General features: G+C 45.9%; 1 protein-coding gene across 2 annotated transcripts in view; it reads right to left on the reverse strand.

The window, feature by feature from the left end:
* The window catches only part of NOD1 (nucleotide binding oligomerization domain containing 1), an 85,752-nt gene that overhangs the window by 46,028 nt on the left and 24,532 nt on the right, over positions 1-15,192 (reverse strand). The window lies entirely within an intron of this gene.

Raw genomic sequence — 15,192 nt, forward strand, 5'->3', positions numbered from 1 at the left:
GGAATATGTAGTCTTTAGAAATTGAAAATTAACAGCAGGAGAGAATCTGTAAGGCTCGGTTCACACTGCCTGACTTGGGATCTGACTTGTGAGACCCCATGTCATGTGGCATGTACCTACTTGGGATTCGATTTGTGAGACACGTGACATGTCAAATCCAATTTTATTCAATGAGAGCTGTGTTAATTAGCACTACTGAAGTCGCTCTGACTTTAGCAAAGGTTCCTGTACTACTTCAAGGCGACTTCTATTCAACTTGTGCCCGTAGACTTTAATAGAAGTTGCCTATAAGTCGGAGCCTCATCTTAACTGATGGGATTTGGATCCGACATTACAGGAATATTACACAGTCATTCCCTGAAGTTGCTTTAAACTCATGCAGAGGTCTCGCCAAAGTCGCCTAGCAAAGTAGCACTGTAAGTCGCAGCAGTGTGAACCGAGTGTAAAGCATGCAGGTAATACCAGAGGTTGAAGAAAGAGATGGCCAGCAGACAGGCTGAACTCACAATATGAAAGGAAATTTTTCAAGTATGCTTATATTGGACTGTCAAAAAAGAACTATTGTCTGCACTGCTATTAGCAAGGTTATAAAACAAAAGTGCGCTGATTAACCCCTTGCCGACCAGCGCACAATGATATACGTTGGCACAATGGCACGGCTGGGCAAATGGGTGTACAAATGGGTGTACAGGTACGTCCCCTTTAAATTGTGGCATTGTGGGCACGCGCCGTGTACTCCGTGAACGTGCCTGTGAACTCTATGTCCACCGGTGTCCCGCGATCATGTCACGGAGTGGCAGAACAGGGAGATGCCTATGTAAGCAAGGCATTTCCCTGTTCTGCCTAGCAACATGACAGATCTACTGCTCCCTGTTATCAGGAGCAGTGATATCTGTCATGTTCTAGTGAGACAATCCCCCCCACAGTTAGAATCACTCCCTAGGACACACTTAACCCCTTGATTGCCCCTAGTGTTTAACCCCTTCCCTGCCAGTGTCATTTACACAGTAATCAGGGCATTTTTATAGCACTGATCGCTGTATAAATGAAAATGGTCCCAAAATAGTGTAAAAAATGTCTGACGTGTCTTCCATAATGTCACAGTCACAATAAAAATTGCAGATCTCTGCCACTACTAATAAAAAAAAAAATAATAAAAAATGCCATAAATCTATCCCCTATTTTGTAGACACTATAACTTATGCGCAAACCAATCAATATACGCGTTTTGGAGGATATTTATTTTATTTTTTGTTTATAGCGCACAAAATAAAAACCGCAGGGGTGATCAAATACCACCAAAAGAAAACTCTATTTGTGGGGAAAAAAGGACATCAATTTTGTTTGGGTGCAAAGTCGCATGACCGCGCAATTGTCAGTTAAAACGGCATGGTGCCATATTGCTAAATCCAGCTTTCAGCAGTCCTCTTATCTTTTTCAGTGAGATAAAAATGGACAGACCTAGAAATAGGAGTCCATTTCCCCCCTTGCTGTGAGTGACAGGTGATTTACATATCTCATGCAGGAGTCTGAGACATTCTGTGTACTTCAGATCCCCTCTTCCTTTCCTCTCCAGCTCTCCAAGGATTTGCTGCTCCACACAATTCCTTTTACCCTCTACACTGATATCCTTTTCCTACCTACTTCCTTGTTTCCCTGTGTTGTATGGTGCTTGGTAGACAATGTGCCTTGGGAGGGGACAATGCTTGGGAGAAGATTTTGAGCTGCAGGGATGGGCTGGGCCACAGCAGACAATGGATTGGGAGAGGAGTATAGGGTTAAAAAAAAGCAAAAAACCCTGTAGTCGGATCATGTCGCCAAAGTTGCACTCAGCGGGGAAATCTGCACCGATAATCAGTGCAATGATTATCAGTGCAGCCCCATTAGTGATGCCTGTCAGTGCCCACCAGTGATGCCAATGAGTGATGCCAATCAGTGCCGTCTATCAGTGACCAGTGTCCATCAGTGCCGCCTATCAGTACCATCTCATCAGTGTCCATCAGTGCCCATCCGTGCCACCTCTTCAGTGCACATCAGTGGAGAAAATGTACTTATTTACAAAAAATAAATAAAACATTTTCAGTCTTTTTAATTTGTTTAGTAAAAGAATTAAAAAACCACAATGGTGATTAAATACCACCAAAAGAAAGCTCCATCTGCCTCAAACAAAATTACAAAAATGTTGTTTGGGTACAGCATTGCATGACTGGGCAATTTTCATACAAAGTATGACAGTGCTGAAAGCTGAAAATTGGCCCCGGCAGAAAAGGGGGTAAAAGTACCCAGTAAGGCTCGGTTCACACAGGGGCGACTTGTCCAGGCGACTTAGCCGCCTGACAAGTCGTGCTCCGTTCTGTACTATAGAACCGTTCTAATAGGAGCGACTCAAGTCACTCCGACTTAGAAAAAAGGTTCCTGTACTACTTTTGGGGCGACTTCAGGCGACTTGCATTGACTTCTATACAGAAGTCATTTTGCAAGTCGTCGCTGAAGTCGTGTGCAGGTCGCGTCTGAGTCGCGCTGCAAGTCGTGCCGCCCCTGTGTGAACCGAGCCTAAAGTGGTTAAAAATTTAGCTAGCCATGCCCAATTTCTATATGCTTATTTATATTTAGGAAGTGCATTGTTTACCAATGCAATATAGAACTGAAGAGACGGTGCCTGTGTGTTTCTCCAGAGCAACATTAAAGCTTTCCTTACTACCTAAAGTTGGTAGTTGCAACATAGTCCCAGACCAATACAAACAAAAATGACTTTGGGAGGAATGCAAGGTCCAAGATGTAAGAAGATGATTTGTTTCCATGACTTTACTAATGGAGGGCAGGATCAGCTACACTGCATCTGTTACAATTGGCTATACTTTTTATTCCCATTTTGTGTACCTGTCTGGAGTGTATTATAAAATAACCTGTAGTAAATGATAATCTAAACATAGACCAGGGGTCTCCAATCTGTTCACTATGAGGGCAACTATTCTGTTTAGTATATTTTGCAAATATTCACGGACTGAAAAAAGCTGGTGGACAAAACTTTGTGGACTAATCCTAATGCCGCGTACACACGACCGGACTAGGTCCGACGGTCTTCCCGACGGACTTTCCGAATGAACGGACTTGGCCACACACAATCACACCAAAATCCGACTAGAATAAGCAAGTTCATAGCCAGTAGCCAATAGCTGCCCTAGCGTTGGTTTTTGTCCGTTGGACTAGCATACACATGAGAGGATTTCTCGATAGGAACTGGGTCCAGCGGAGTTCCGGCGAAAAAATTTGAAACATGTTCTATTTCTAAAGTCCGTCAGATTTTTGGACAGCAAAGGTCCGATGGAGCCCACACACGATCGAATTGACCAAAAGATTCGTTCCGTCGGACCTTTGCTGTTGAAAAGTCCGGTCGTGTGTACGTGACATTAGGCTTTAGGGTTGACACAGATACATTGGGGATACACTGGGGATACACTGGCAACTATTCCCAGCAAAGCCCCAAAACATAGGCAAGGCAAATGCTTTCAAATGATGTCAGCTCATACCACAGTGTTGTAGTGACATTTCAATAAAATTCTGTGGAAAATACAAAAAGGAAAAAAAAAAAGCAATCAATCAGTGTGTCTCGCTGGTGTTTACATGCCCTTATTAAATAGGTTTCATTGATCGCTTATAAAGACCCCTTTCACATGGGGCAGACTTCGCCTGTTCGAGGGGAATCTGTCTGCTGATCCCTGCTGAGCAGGCGGATGGCTGGTCTGTGTCTGCTCTGCTTATGCAGAGGGGACACAGACACAGCTCGCTCTCCTCTATAGGTGGTCGGATATAGACTGCCTGCCTGTCCATTTCCACCAGACTGCCATTTGATCTGCTAGATGTGTGGGAAACGGATCCCCATCCATCTGCTTTTAGCGGATCAGATCAGATTGGATGTCAACGGGCGTAAACAGGCACATGTTTGTTTATCCGTCGCTCCATAGAGGCTAATAGAAGGTCCGATCAAATCCGCCTGAAAACTGACAGGCAGACCGGTTGGTCTACCCATGTGAAAGGGGCCTAAAGCTCAAATGATAATACTTTTTAGAGCATGGTGATAAGTTAAAGCTGCTAAATAACCAACTATAGAAATGTTATGTAATTTTATCTCATCATATGGCTATTGAAATGTATTTATTAGGACAAATAGTTCTTTATGTTTTGTGTTAGTTCTGATGTAGTCTTCAGTTCACTGACTAGAACAATTTAGATTGTTCATTAAACATTAACTCCCTTTTGCAGAGTTCAAGCATAGCACATGTCCAAACACAGGGAGCCCATAGTGTAGCTGGGAAAAATGTGATTGATTTATGGAGTGCTAGCCTTAGAGACTAGGTACCAATCTAACAATGTTAAACAAACAAGTCCACCTGAATCTAATCACCATTTTTCAAGCAAATAAAAAAAAAAACTGATTCCAAAAGGAATTGATGGCAGACACAGAATACAAAATATACAATTTTCTGTGCACTTTAAAGATATATTTTACCTAGAACTAGCAAATGTAGCTATATTTGTCTTCATATTCATCCTTGTAATGATGTTCAGTAGAAGACTAAAGACAAAGGGACAGCAAGTCAGGGATTTATTACTTTGCAAAATGCACAAGTGAATTTGCTTAGTTTGGGGAAGGCAGGATTGAATATTGTTTATCCTCCAACGTTGCAAACCTGTAGTTGGAAACCTACCAAAATGCAAACCTACCAAGACATGACCGGGGCAAGGCGCAGACATTATGGCTCTTTCCTGAGTGGCTCTGTCACGAGTGATGCGCAGTTTCACCAACACAGTTTAACAAAAGCAAGTTAACTAAAGCTAGATGAAGATACAAGAACTCTGCTCCACTCTACAAGATGGCAAGCAAACCAGCATTTGAAATTTATTTTGTATCAAGTCAGATTCCCACTCTATCTACTACGATGCTCCTCATTCTCTTCCTTCTAACATCAGTGTCTTCTATCCTCAAATTATCCTTACTCTACCCCTCCTCTCTACCCTGCAGCATGCACAGATCACCCGCACTCCTACCCTCTCCCTACTACTGCACCCATCATCTCCTGCATTTGCTGCATCCACATGCTGGCAAAAAAAACAGGGCCACTAGACACATGCGCTCATGTACATCCCATTCCCATCTTGTGTTCCTCACCATCCTCCTTCTCCTAGTCTCAGGTGACATTTCTCCTAATCTTGGTATGCCATTCTCAAACTGCATGCCACATCTCCAATACCCCTCCCTCTCTGGCAACCATCGCAATCCACTTAATTTAATTTCTATCCCCCTGCTTCCTCAAAGCAGCCCACCTATCTCATGCGCCCTTTGGAATGTCTGGTCCATCAGTAACAAGCTAACATCTGTACATAACCTCTTCATCTCTCATGGCTTTAACATACTCGCCATAACTGAAACCTGGCTTCAAAAGTTGGACTCAGCTTCTCCTGCTGCCCTCTCCCATGTTGGTCTCCATTGGACTCACTCCCCCAGACCCAATGGACAGAAAGGAGGTGGAGTTTGATTCCTTCTATCCCCACAATACGCCTTCCAGGTCCTTCCCATCCCTCCCTCTCTTCTTTTGAGATGCACTGTATTTGTCTGTTTTCTCCTTTTTCTCTGAGAATTGCAGCAATTTATCGGCCTCCTGGACCGGTGTCACGCTTTCTTGATGACTTTTCTGCCTGGCTACCCTACTTTCTCTCCTCTGAAATACACATTCTTGGTGACTTTAACATTCCTGTCAACGTTAACAACCCAACTACAGCTAAACTTGTCGACTTAACCTCATCTTTTGACCTAACCCAATGGACACATACTTCCACTCACTCCAATGGTAATACCCTTGACTTTGTATTCTCCCATCTCTGCAACCCTTTCAACCTCACAAACACCCCCTTTCCTCTCTCTGATCACAAGCTCATTAGTTTCACTGTATCCTTTTCTCCAACCACCCATCCCTCCAAGCGGCAAACAATTACTTGTAGGAACCTTCGCCACCTTAACCCTTCTCTTCTCTATTCTGCTACTGACCACCTATATGACAATCTCTCCCCTCTCCTGACCTTGCCACCTGTCTACAACAGTTCACTCTCATAATCACTAGATGCACTTGCTCCTCTAACCACACGCAGAATCAGGCCCCGACCATTACAACCTTGGCAAACTGACAACACTAGAAATCTCAAGAGACATTGCCGTGCTCTTGAAAGACTGTGGCTTAAAACCAAATGCCTGCAAGACTTCACCATATATAAATCTGCCCTTCTAAAATACAATTCCTGCCTCCATGCTGCCAAACAAGCCTACTTTGTTTCTCTTATTAATACTTTGTCATCCAGTCCCCGTCGGCTCTTCTCAACCTTTAACTCTCTGCTTCGTCCCCCACCCCTTCTACCCACTAACTCAATCACTGCCCAAGAGATTGCTAATCACTTCAAAGACAAGATTGATGCAATTCGTGAGGACCCCTCCGCTGTGCGTACATCTTCCCCAACCAACATACCTGGCCTAATAGAACATTCAACACTCTCCTCTTTTGAATTGGCTACTACTGAAGAGGTTAAAAAACTTTTCTCAGATGCCCACCTAACCAATTGTCCCTTGGAACCTGTTCCCTCACAACAATTAAGGTCACCCTCTAATTCTATCCTATGCTCCCTCACTCACATCTTCAATCTCTCCCTCTCAAGTGGCACCTTCCCCTCCCCTGTAAAACATGCACAGATCACCCCCATACTTAAAAAAAAAAACCTCACTGGACCCAACCAACCTGAACAACTTAAGACCTATCCCATTGTTCCCATTCACCTCTAAACTTCTAGAATGCTTAGTCTACAACCGTCTTAGCTTCTACCTCAGTGGAAATAACCTTCTTGACCCATTACAGTCTGTCTTTCGCTCGCAGCACTCCACGGAAACTGTCTTACTAAAACTCACCAACGATATTCTAACTGCTAAAACCAACAGCCAGTACTCCATACTCCTACTACTTGACCTCTCTGCTGCCTTTGGTACTGTTGACCACCCGCTCCTCCTCAAACTACATTTCCTTGGCCTCCGAGATTCTGCTCTATCCTGGTTCTCCTCCTCTCCATTGCCTCTTTCTGTGGGGGTCCCCCAAGGCTCTGTTCTTGGACCCCTTCTCTTCTCTATCTACACCTTCTCCCTTGATAACCACCCACGGCTTCCAATATCACTTATACGCCAATGACACCCAAATCTGTCTGTCTACTCCTCACCTCACTTCAGTCTCCTCTCGTTAACTGACATATCGACATGGATGTCACACCACTTCCTTAAACTAAATCTCTCTAAAACTGAGCTATTAATATTCCCCCCTGCACATGCCCCCCTCCATGACTTTTCCATCAAAATTAACAATGCAACCATCAGGCCCTCCCTTCGCGCCAGGGTACTAGGTGTAATCCTAGATTCTGACTTGTCATTTCAGCCCCAAGTCCAATCGTTGTCAAGTTTGTAGAATTCACCTACATAACATCTCTAAAATTCGCCCCTTTTTAACAAATGAAACCACCAAGCTCCTCATTCACTCCCTTGTTATCTCTCGCCTTGACTATTGCAACTCCCTTCTCATTGGCCTGCCTCTCTATAGGCTATCCCCTCTTCAGTCTATCATGAATGCTGCTGCCAGACTTATCCACCTTACCAACTACTCAGTGTCTACCAACCCTCTCCTCCAATCCCTACACTGGCTCCCAATCAGCCAGCGAATTAAATTCAAAATACTAACCACAACATACAAAGCCATTCACAACTCTGCCCCGAGCTACATCACCAATTTTGTCTCCAAATATCACCCAAATCGTCCCCTCCGTTCTTCTCAAGAGCTCCTACTCTCAAGCTCTCGTCTCCTCCTCCCATGCTCGTCTCCAGGATTTCTCCAGAGCCTCTCCCATCCTCTGGAACTAGCTACCTCCACTGGTCCGGCTAGCCACTACTCTTGCTACCTTCAGGCGATCCCTGAAAACTCATCTCTTCAGGGAAGCCTATCATGTCTCCAACTAATCTCCTACCACTTCCATCAGCTCATTCCCCACAGTTATAACCTTTTGTACCACCTGCCCCACCCTATTAGATTGTAAGCTCTTCTGAGCAGGGCCCTCTTAATCCTCTTGTATTTTATTGTATTATAACTGTATTGTCTCCTTTTTATATTGTAAAGCGCTGCATAAATTGCTGGCACTATATAAATCCTGAATAATAGTAATATTAATAATAATAATGACCATCCACCTAAACTGATAGGCCTGGCAAAGAGCATTAATCAGAGAAGCAGCCAAGATGGTAACTCTGGAGGAGCTGCAGAGATCCACTTCAAGGGGTATGAATACTTTTTCAAGGCACTGTAGTGTATTTGGCAGAAAGGTCCAACGCCAAAAATGTTAAATATTTGTGCACGATTCACAAGGGAGTGTCAGATATTAAACAGTGCTAACCTGCAGAGGAAGCCTCACATTCTCCTACATGGATACATTCCTATATCAGACTATACTGCTAGACAGAAAAAGGACTCTGAGGGCGGATTCAGATCCATCAAGAAAAACTTCATTCTGACAGAGCATGTAAATTGCCAGAAGACGGCTTGAGGTTTCAAAAATGCAATCATTCTACTAGCAACGTGGAACTCCAGGCAGATCGTTAAATACACAGTTAAGGCTCCATGCACACTGGAGCTCATAAACTGCAGTTTAATGGAGTTTGGGCGTTTTTTTTAAAAGCCCATAAACTCCACTCTATGTTAGCCTATGTGTCCATGCACACATGGAAGTTTTGTTAGCTTCAATGAGCAGTGGAGTTTATGGGCTTTTTTCTGAACGCCAGAAATTTGCATTCAAAGTGCCGTTTTTCACCGCCAAAAAACGACAAATGCTGATAAACGCTCATAAACACGCATTAATTAGTGTTTGGCATTCTATTTTTTCAATGCATTGTGGGAGTTTGGAATGCACTGTGGGATTTCTGGAGTGTCCTCTGTGTATTTTTATTGAAAACGCCCATAAACGCTAACGCTAATAAACGCTCATAAACACTAGTACAAAACACTGTTAAAAGCACGTTTTTCAACCAGCGTTTTCTGCCAGCAATCTGGCATCCAGAAAAATCTTTTTTGAGCTTCAGTATGCATGGAGCCTAAAACTCGTTAGGTTCCGGATACCTCTGCTAAGCTGTAAGGTCATTTAGGTCTCCACATCACTGCCTCCGTGAGATGGACACTTCCTTTTGGCTATCCAATGGCAAGTTCCCTCAGGATCCAAAATAGGAGTGACGTCATCCCAAGAGGGCAGTAGGAGACAGGGACAGTGAGGAATAACCAACACATCTGAATTTGGCAGTCCCCGTAGCAGGAAAAGATGCCCCTAGGCGGGGGGGGGGGGGGTGTCAGTGGTGGTGGTGTTGAGGGGAGAGGCATTGTTGGGGGGGGGTGGCAGGGGCGGTATTGGGGGGTAGCAGTGGTGGCAGTATTTGTGTTGAGTACTGGTGGCAGCGGTGGTGTTGACGGGGGGTGGCAGTGATGGTGGTGTTGAGGGGAGTGGCAGTGTTATTGTTGAGAGGGGGTGGCAGCAGCAGTGGTGTTGAGGGGGGTGGCAGCGGCGGTGTTGTGGGGAGTTGGCAGCGGCGGTGGTGGGGAGGTAGCAGTGGTAGTGATGAGGAGGGTGGCGTTGAGGGGAGTGGCAGTGGTATTGTTGAGAGGGGGTGGCAGCAGAAGTGGTGTTGGGGGGGTGGCAGTGATAGTGTTGAGGGGGGTGTCAGAGGCGGTGTTGGGGGGGGGTTGCAGTGGTAGTGTTGAGGGGTGGTGGCAGCTATGGTGTTGAGGGGGGTGGCAGCGGCGGTGGCAGTGTTGAGGGGGGTGGCATCAGTGGTGGTGTTGGGGGTGGCAGAGGTGGTGTTGGGAGGGTTGCAGAGGTAGTGTTGAGGGGGGGGGTGGCAGCTGTGGTATTGATGGGGGTGGCAGTGGCGTTGGGGGGGGGGGGTGGCAGTGGTATTGTTGAGGGGGTGGCAGCGCTATTGCTGATGGGGGTGGTAGCGGCGTTGTTGGGGGGTGGCAGCGGTGGCAGTGTTGAGGGGGGTGGCATCAGTGGTGGTGTTGGGGGGGTGGCAGCGATAGTGTTGAATGGCTGGCAGCAGTGGTGATGATGGGGGTGGCAGCTGCGGTGGCATTGAGGGGGGGGTGGCAGCAGCGGTGGCGTTGAGGGGGGGTGGCAGCAGCGTTGGTGTGGGCAGTGGCAGAAATGTCAGAGTTGCAGCAGTCACACTTGCGACTGGGCCCTGCAGTTCCTCCACTTCAGAGGGGCCAGGAAACAGAGGCATCCCAAGGCTGGAGGCACCATGTGACAGAATTCTGAGCAGGCATCGACTGCTTGAACTAAGTAAGTGACAAATTGCCAGTGCAATTGATCCCAACCTCCACCACCTCTGCCTCTTATTGATATTTTCAATTACTTAGTTCAAGCAATCGATGCCGCCTCATAATTCTGCCACATGGTGCCTCCAGCCTAGGGGTGCCTTTGCCTAGTGGGGACTTCTGGCAATTGCAGAGGAGAGAGCTACTTCCCCCCTTCACTCGACTGCTGGCAGCTAACTTTCTTTTTCGGTGACCGCCCCCGCCTCCCTACATTCTCTCTGGATAGGGTCCACAGTCCCAGCTCTGCCTTCTCCCCCCTCATCGCTATCAGTGGACTAAAGCCCCCCCACGGCAGAGCGAACTGGCGGACGGGCCCCCAGAAGTGCTGGAACTGCAGGGCCCAGTCGCAAGTAGAGCATGGTCCAATTTGCTAAAGCAGGGGAAAAAATTCTCTCAGGGGATCAGGAAGGAATTTTTTCCCCTGCTTTAGGAAATTGGATCATGCTCTGCTGGGGTTTTTTGCCTTCCTCTGGATCAACTGTGGGTATAGAATTGGGTATATGGGATTGTATGATATTATAATTTTTTTTTTTTTTTTGTGGTTGAACTATATGGACTTGTGTCTTTTTTCAACCTGACTATGTAACTATGTAAGTGCGACGGCTTTAACCCTGATAATTCCCCCACTGCCCTGAGGGACACACACGAAATTAGATGAGTATATATCTTTTGCCAACAGGTATGATAGAAATATAGCCTTACTTGATGAGTTAGAGTGGGGTAGGGGCCATGATGAAAAAATTTCATTTTATTCTGGCGTTGGGCTTTAATTCACTGTCCAATGGAGCTGATGTTTGGAAGTTAAGAAGTCACATAAGAAGCTACACTGATAACCTAGATAAATTGTTCAACGAAGAACTGGCTGTGAAGTCTAGAAAATGTGCGCACAAGTAAAACATTAAAATGCTTATTTTGCCATTTGACTGGAGTTCCAATTTACAGATAAACTACTACATTATTGCAATCTACCTACTTTGCCGAGACCTGTACATAGTTACTGCTGTTTATATTCCCTGCAGGTAGAAATCTTGCCTCGTCATGTTAAAAGGGGGGGAAAAAAAAAAAGTAATCAGCCCACAAGGCGCTGTACACTTGCGTTTTTAAAAATCCTTCCCTCCAGAGATCTCACAAGAACAGACACAGGTGCAAATGTCATTAGCACTGTATACAGCTGGCTATATACCAGTAATGCCGCGTAAACGCGACTGGACTTTCCATCAGACCACGTCCGATGGAATCAGTCCGTTGGACAATCCGATCGTGTGTGGGCTAATCCGATTTCATTAAAAAAATCCAACAGACCTAGAAATAGAACATGTTTCAAATCTGTCCGACAGAATCAATTCCTATCGTGAAAACCGTTCTTCTGTATGCTGGTCCGATGGACCAAATACGACGCAAGGGAAGCTATTGGCTACTAGCTATTGAACCTCCTTTTAGTCCCATTTTACGTCATTGCGTTCAATATGAACGGACTTTCGAACAGACTTAGTCTGTTTGTGTATGGGCAAGTTCATTTGTTCGGAAGTCCGTCGGAACTCAGCTGAAAGTCAGTCGGGAAGACCATCGGACCTAGTCTGCCGGAAAGTCCGGTCGCCTGTACGCGGCATTAATCTTCTAATGAAAATTTGGATGAAAATTCTCAGTACCTCTGACAGCTTGAGGAATGTTTTTTCGAAAAAAGTAAAAAATTCTGTTAGCTTTTAACATTACATTTTGAAATGAATAGACTTTATGGAACGAAAACTACATGCGTTAAAAATTTGTTCATTCAAGAAAAATTTTCCACACTGCTCCTTTGAATTTCCTTGTCACTGAAGTAAAAAACTACTATTTAACCCCATTAACGATTAAAAAAAAAAGAAAAATTAATTCTGTGAAATTCTATTAGAAGAATATAGAGCCTCTGATTGTTGGCAAATAGCCATGTATTTTTTTTTTTTAGGACAGAACAGATCAGAGAATAGTGAGAATGCCAGTGAACGTTTAATTACTGTGTGTGAGATTTCTCCTCACTTTCTATTTGATGCATGCCAGACAAAACAGGAAGTCGGGGAAAACCTGCCCGCTTCCTCTATTTCATGGGTGCCAGACAAAGCAGGACCTCGCCCCCACCTGGGATAGAGACAATAGCATCAGATTCTTGCCTTTTTAGAAAATACAAACGTATCAAAACACAGTGCAACTCATTCTTTGCAACAAACTGAAACAGTGCTGTGCTGAGTAACATTTCTATACAAGGAATCACTTTGCTTATCTGACTTGTTTTGCAATCTTTATATCCAATCGATGTTGGAAACTATTTTAAACAGTTATGCTACAGAATATTTTACTTATTTATGGTTCTTCTTTTACCTCAAAGCCCAACTCCAGGCAAAAATAAAGTTTTCCTATGCAGTGGAGCTGTGCCAGCACTGCACGGGTCAACTGCTTGTTTTTGTCTAGGGGATTGGAGAAAGCTTAATCTGACCTGATCCTCCAGTCCACCTGCAAACAGTACTCCCCCACAATCCAGCGGTCGACTGCTCCTGAGCAGTTCTATGGTCTATGGCAGGGGTGTCCAAACTTTTTTCAAAGAGGGCCAGATTTGATGAAGTGAACATGCTCGAGGGCCGACCATTTTGTCTGACATTCTTTAAACCATTAAAATTCGATCTAAGTGTGTTCATCCGAGCACTAATACACGGCCCAACAAGAATTATCTTGCCTTTGTGCTGTGTGTGGTGAACAGATGAGCTCGGGTGTGTTATTTGGATATACTGTATTTAATCGGCTTATACCACGCACCTTAACTTTAAAAAGGAAGTCTCAGGAAAAAAATAAAAAAATCTTACATTTTAAATAAAGACATGTGAAGCAAAATAAGGGTCAGTGCCCATCTGCAGCCCCCAGCGTATTGCCATGAATGCAGCCCCCAGCGTATTGCCATGAATGCAGCCCCCAGCGTATTGCCATGAATGCAGCCCCCGCAGTATTGCCATGAATGCAGCCCCCACAGTATTGCCATGAATGCAGCCCCCACAGTATTGCCATGAATGCAGCCCCCACAGTATTGCCAGGAATGCAGCCCCCACAGTATTGCCAGGAATGCAGCCCCCACAGTATTGCCAGGAATGCAGCCCCCACAGTATTGCCAGGAATGCAGCCCCCACAGTATTGCCAGGAATGCAGCCCCCACAGTATTGCCAGGAATGCAGCCCCCACAGTATTGCCAGGAATGCAGCCCCCACAGTATTGCCAGGAATGCAGCCCCCACAGTATTGCCAGGAATGCAGCCCCCACATTGCCAGGAATGCAGCCCCCACATTGCCAGGAATGCAGCCCCCACATTGCCAGGAATGCAGCCCCCACATTGCCATGAATGCAGCCCCCACATTGCCATGAATGCAGTCCCCACATTGCCATGAATGCAGCCCCCATATTGCCATGAATGCAGCCCCCATATTGCCATGAATGCAGCCCCCATATTGCCACACATTGCCATGAATGCAGCCCCCATATTGCCATGAATGCAGCCCCCATATTGCCATGAATGCAGCCCCCATATTGCCATGAATGCAGCCCACACATTTTCATGAATGCAGACTCACCATTACCATCAGTGCAGCCTGATTCATGTCCTCTGCAGCCTTGGAGGAGACAGGGAGGGGGGCGGGATGAGCGCCGACAGACATACAGGAGAAACTCCTGTTTCTATCGACGGCCTCTTTAATTGAAAGTCCCGCCTCCAGTGATGGACAAAACGGTTGTCCAATGGCAGCGCAGGACGGGACTTCCTTTTACACAGGACGCTGTCCTGTATCCAAGGCACTCGTTCCGCCCCCTCCATGGCAGCCAGCACATCTATCTTTTGTGGCCCCCGGCAATCAGGGATTCGTTGGGGGCCACAAAAGATATATATGGGAACATGACCAGACGGGCCGTCCGAAACCGGAATGCGGGCCGCGATTGGCCCGCGGGCCGGACTTTGGACATGCCTGGTCTATGGGCATGATGACATCAGGAAAAGTCCACCACAAAAGACCGGCAGACCGGGGGGGGGGGGGGGGTGTGAGGGGCTGGTTTGGGGGATTGGGGCAGGAGCCACAGGGGCCAGTTCCGTGTGCGGAGGCTTAGGTAGGTATATCTCCGTTCTTCAATCCGACAGACGAAAATGAGCAGTTTGCCTGTGCAATGTGCAGGCATAGCTCTACTGCTTGGGAAAACTTTTTTCTGCCCGTATCTGGGCTTTAAAGGAATACTAAAGCTTTGTTTTGTTTTTATTCGCTCTAAAATAACAAACATGCCATACTTACCGATCCTCTTGTTTTTGGGTCCCTCACTGATGCTCCTGGCTCCTCCACCTCGAGCAGTGCCCCCAGAGAAAGTAATTTGCTTGCTCCCGAGCTGATGCTCTTAAGCTTCCATAAGGCACAGAGCTGCGACTTGCCCCCCCCTCCCTCCTCATTGACTCACTGGCTGCAATTGGCAGCAGTGGGAGCCAATGGGCTTCTGCTACTGTCTCAGCCTATGAGGAGTGAGAGTCCCCATTGAGCCATCGCTATCATGAACATCGCTGGATCGGAGGTGGCTTAGGTAAAAATAAGGGGGGGGGCACAGAGGGGGGAGAGGGGCTGCTGCACACAGAAGGTTTTTTACCTTCATGCATAGAATGCATGAAGGTAAAAAACCTTCAGTCTTTAGAACCACTTTAATGTATTTTCTGCATTAAGGTAAAAAAAAAATTACAGAAGGAGGAATCTATTCATTAGGA

This window comes from Lithobates pipiens, unplaced genomic scaffold (assembly GCF_037356315.1).
Source record: "Lithobates pipiens isolate NorthernLeopardFrog02 unplaced genomic scaffold, aLitPip1_a1.2 Scaffold_19, whole genome shotgun sequence".
NCBI classification, from domain to species: domain Eukaryota; kingdom Metazoa; phylum Chordata; class Amphibia; order Anura; family Ranidae; genus Lithobates; species Lithobates pipiens.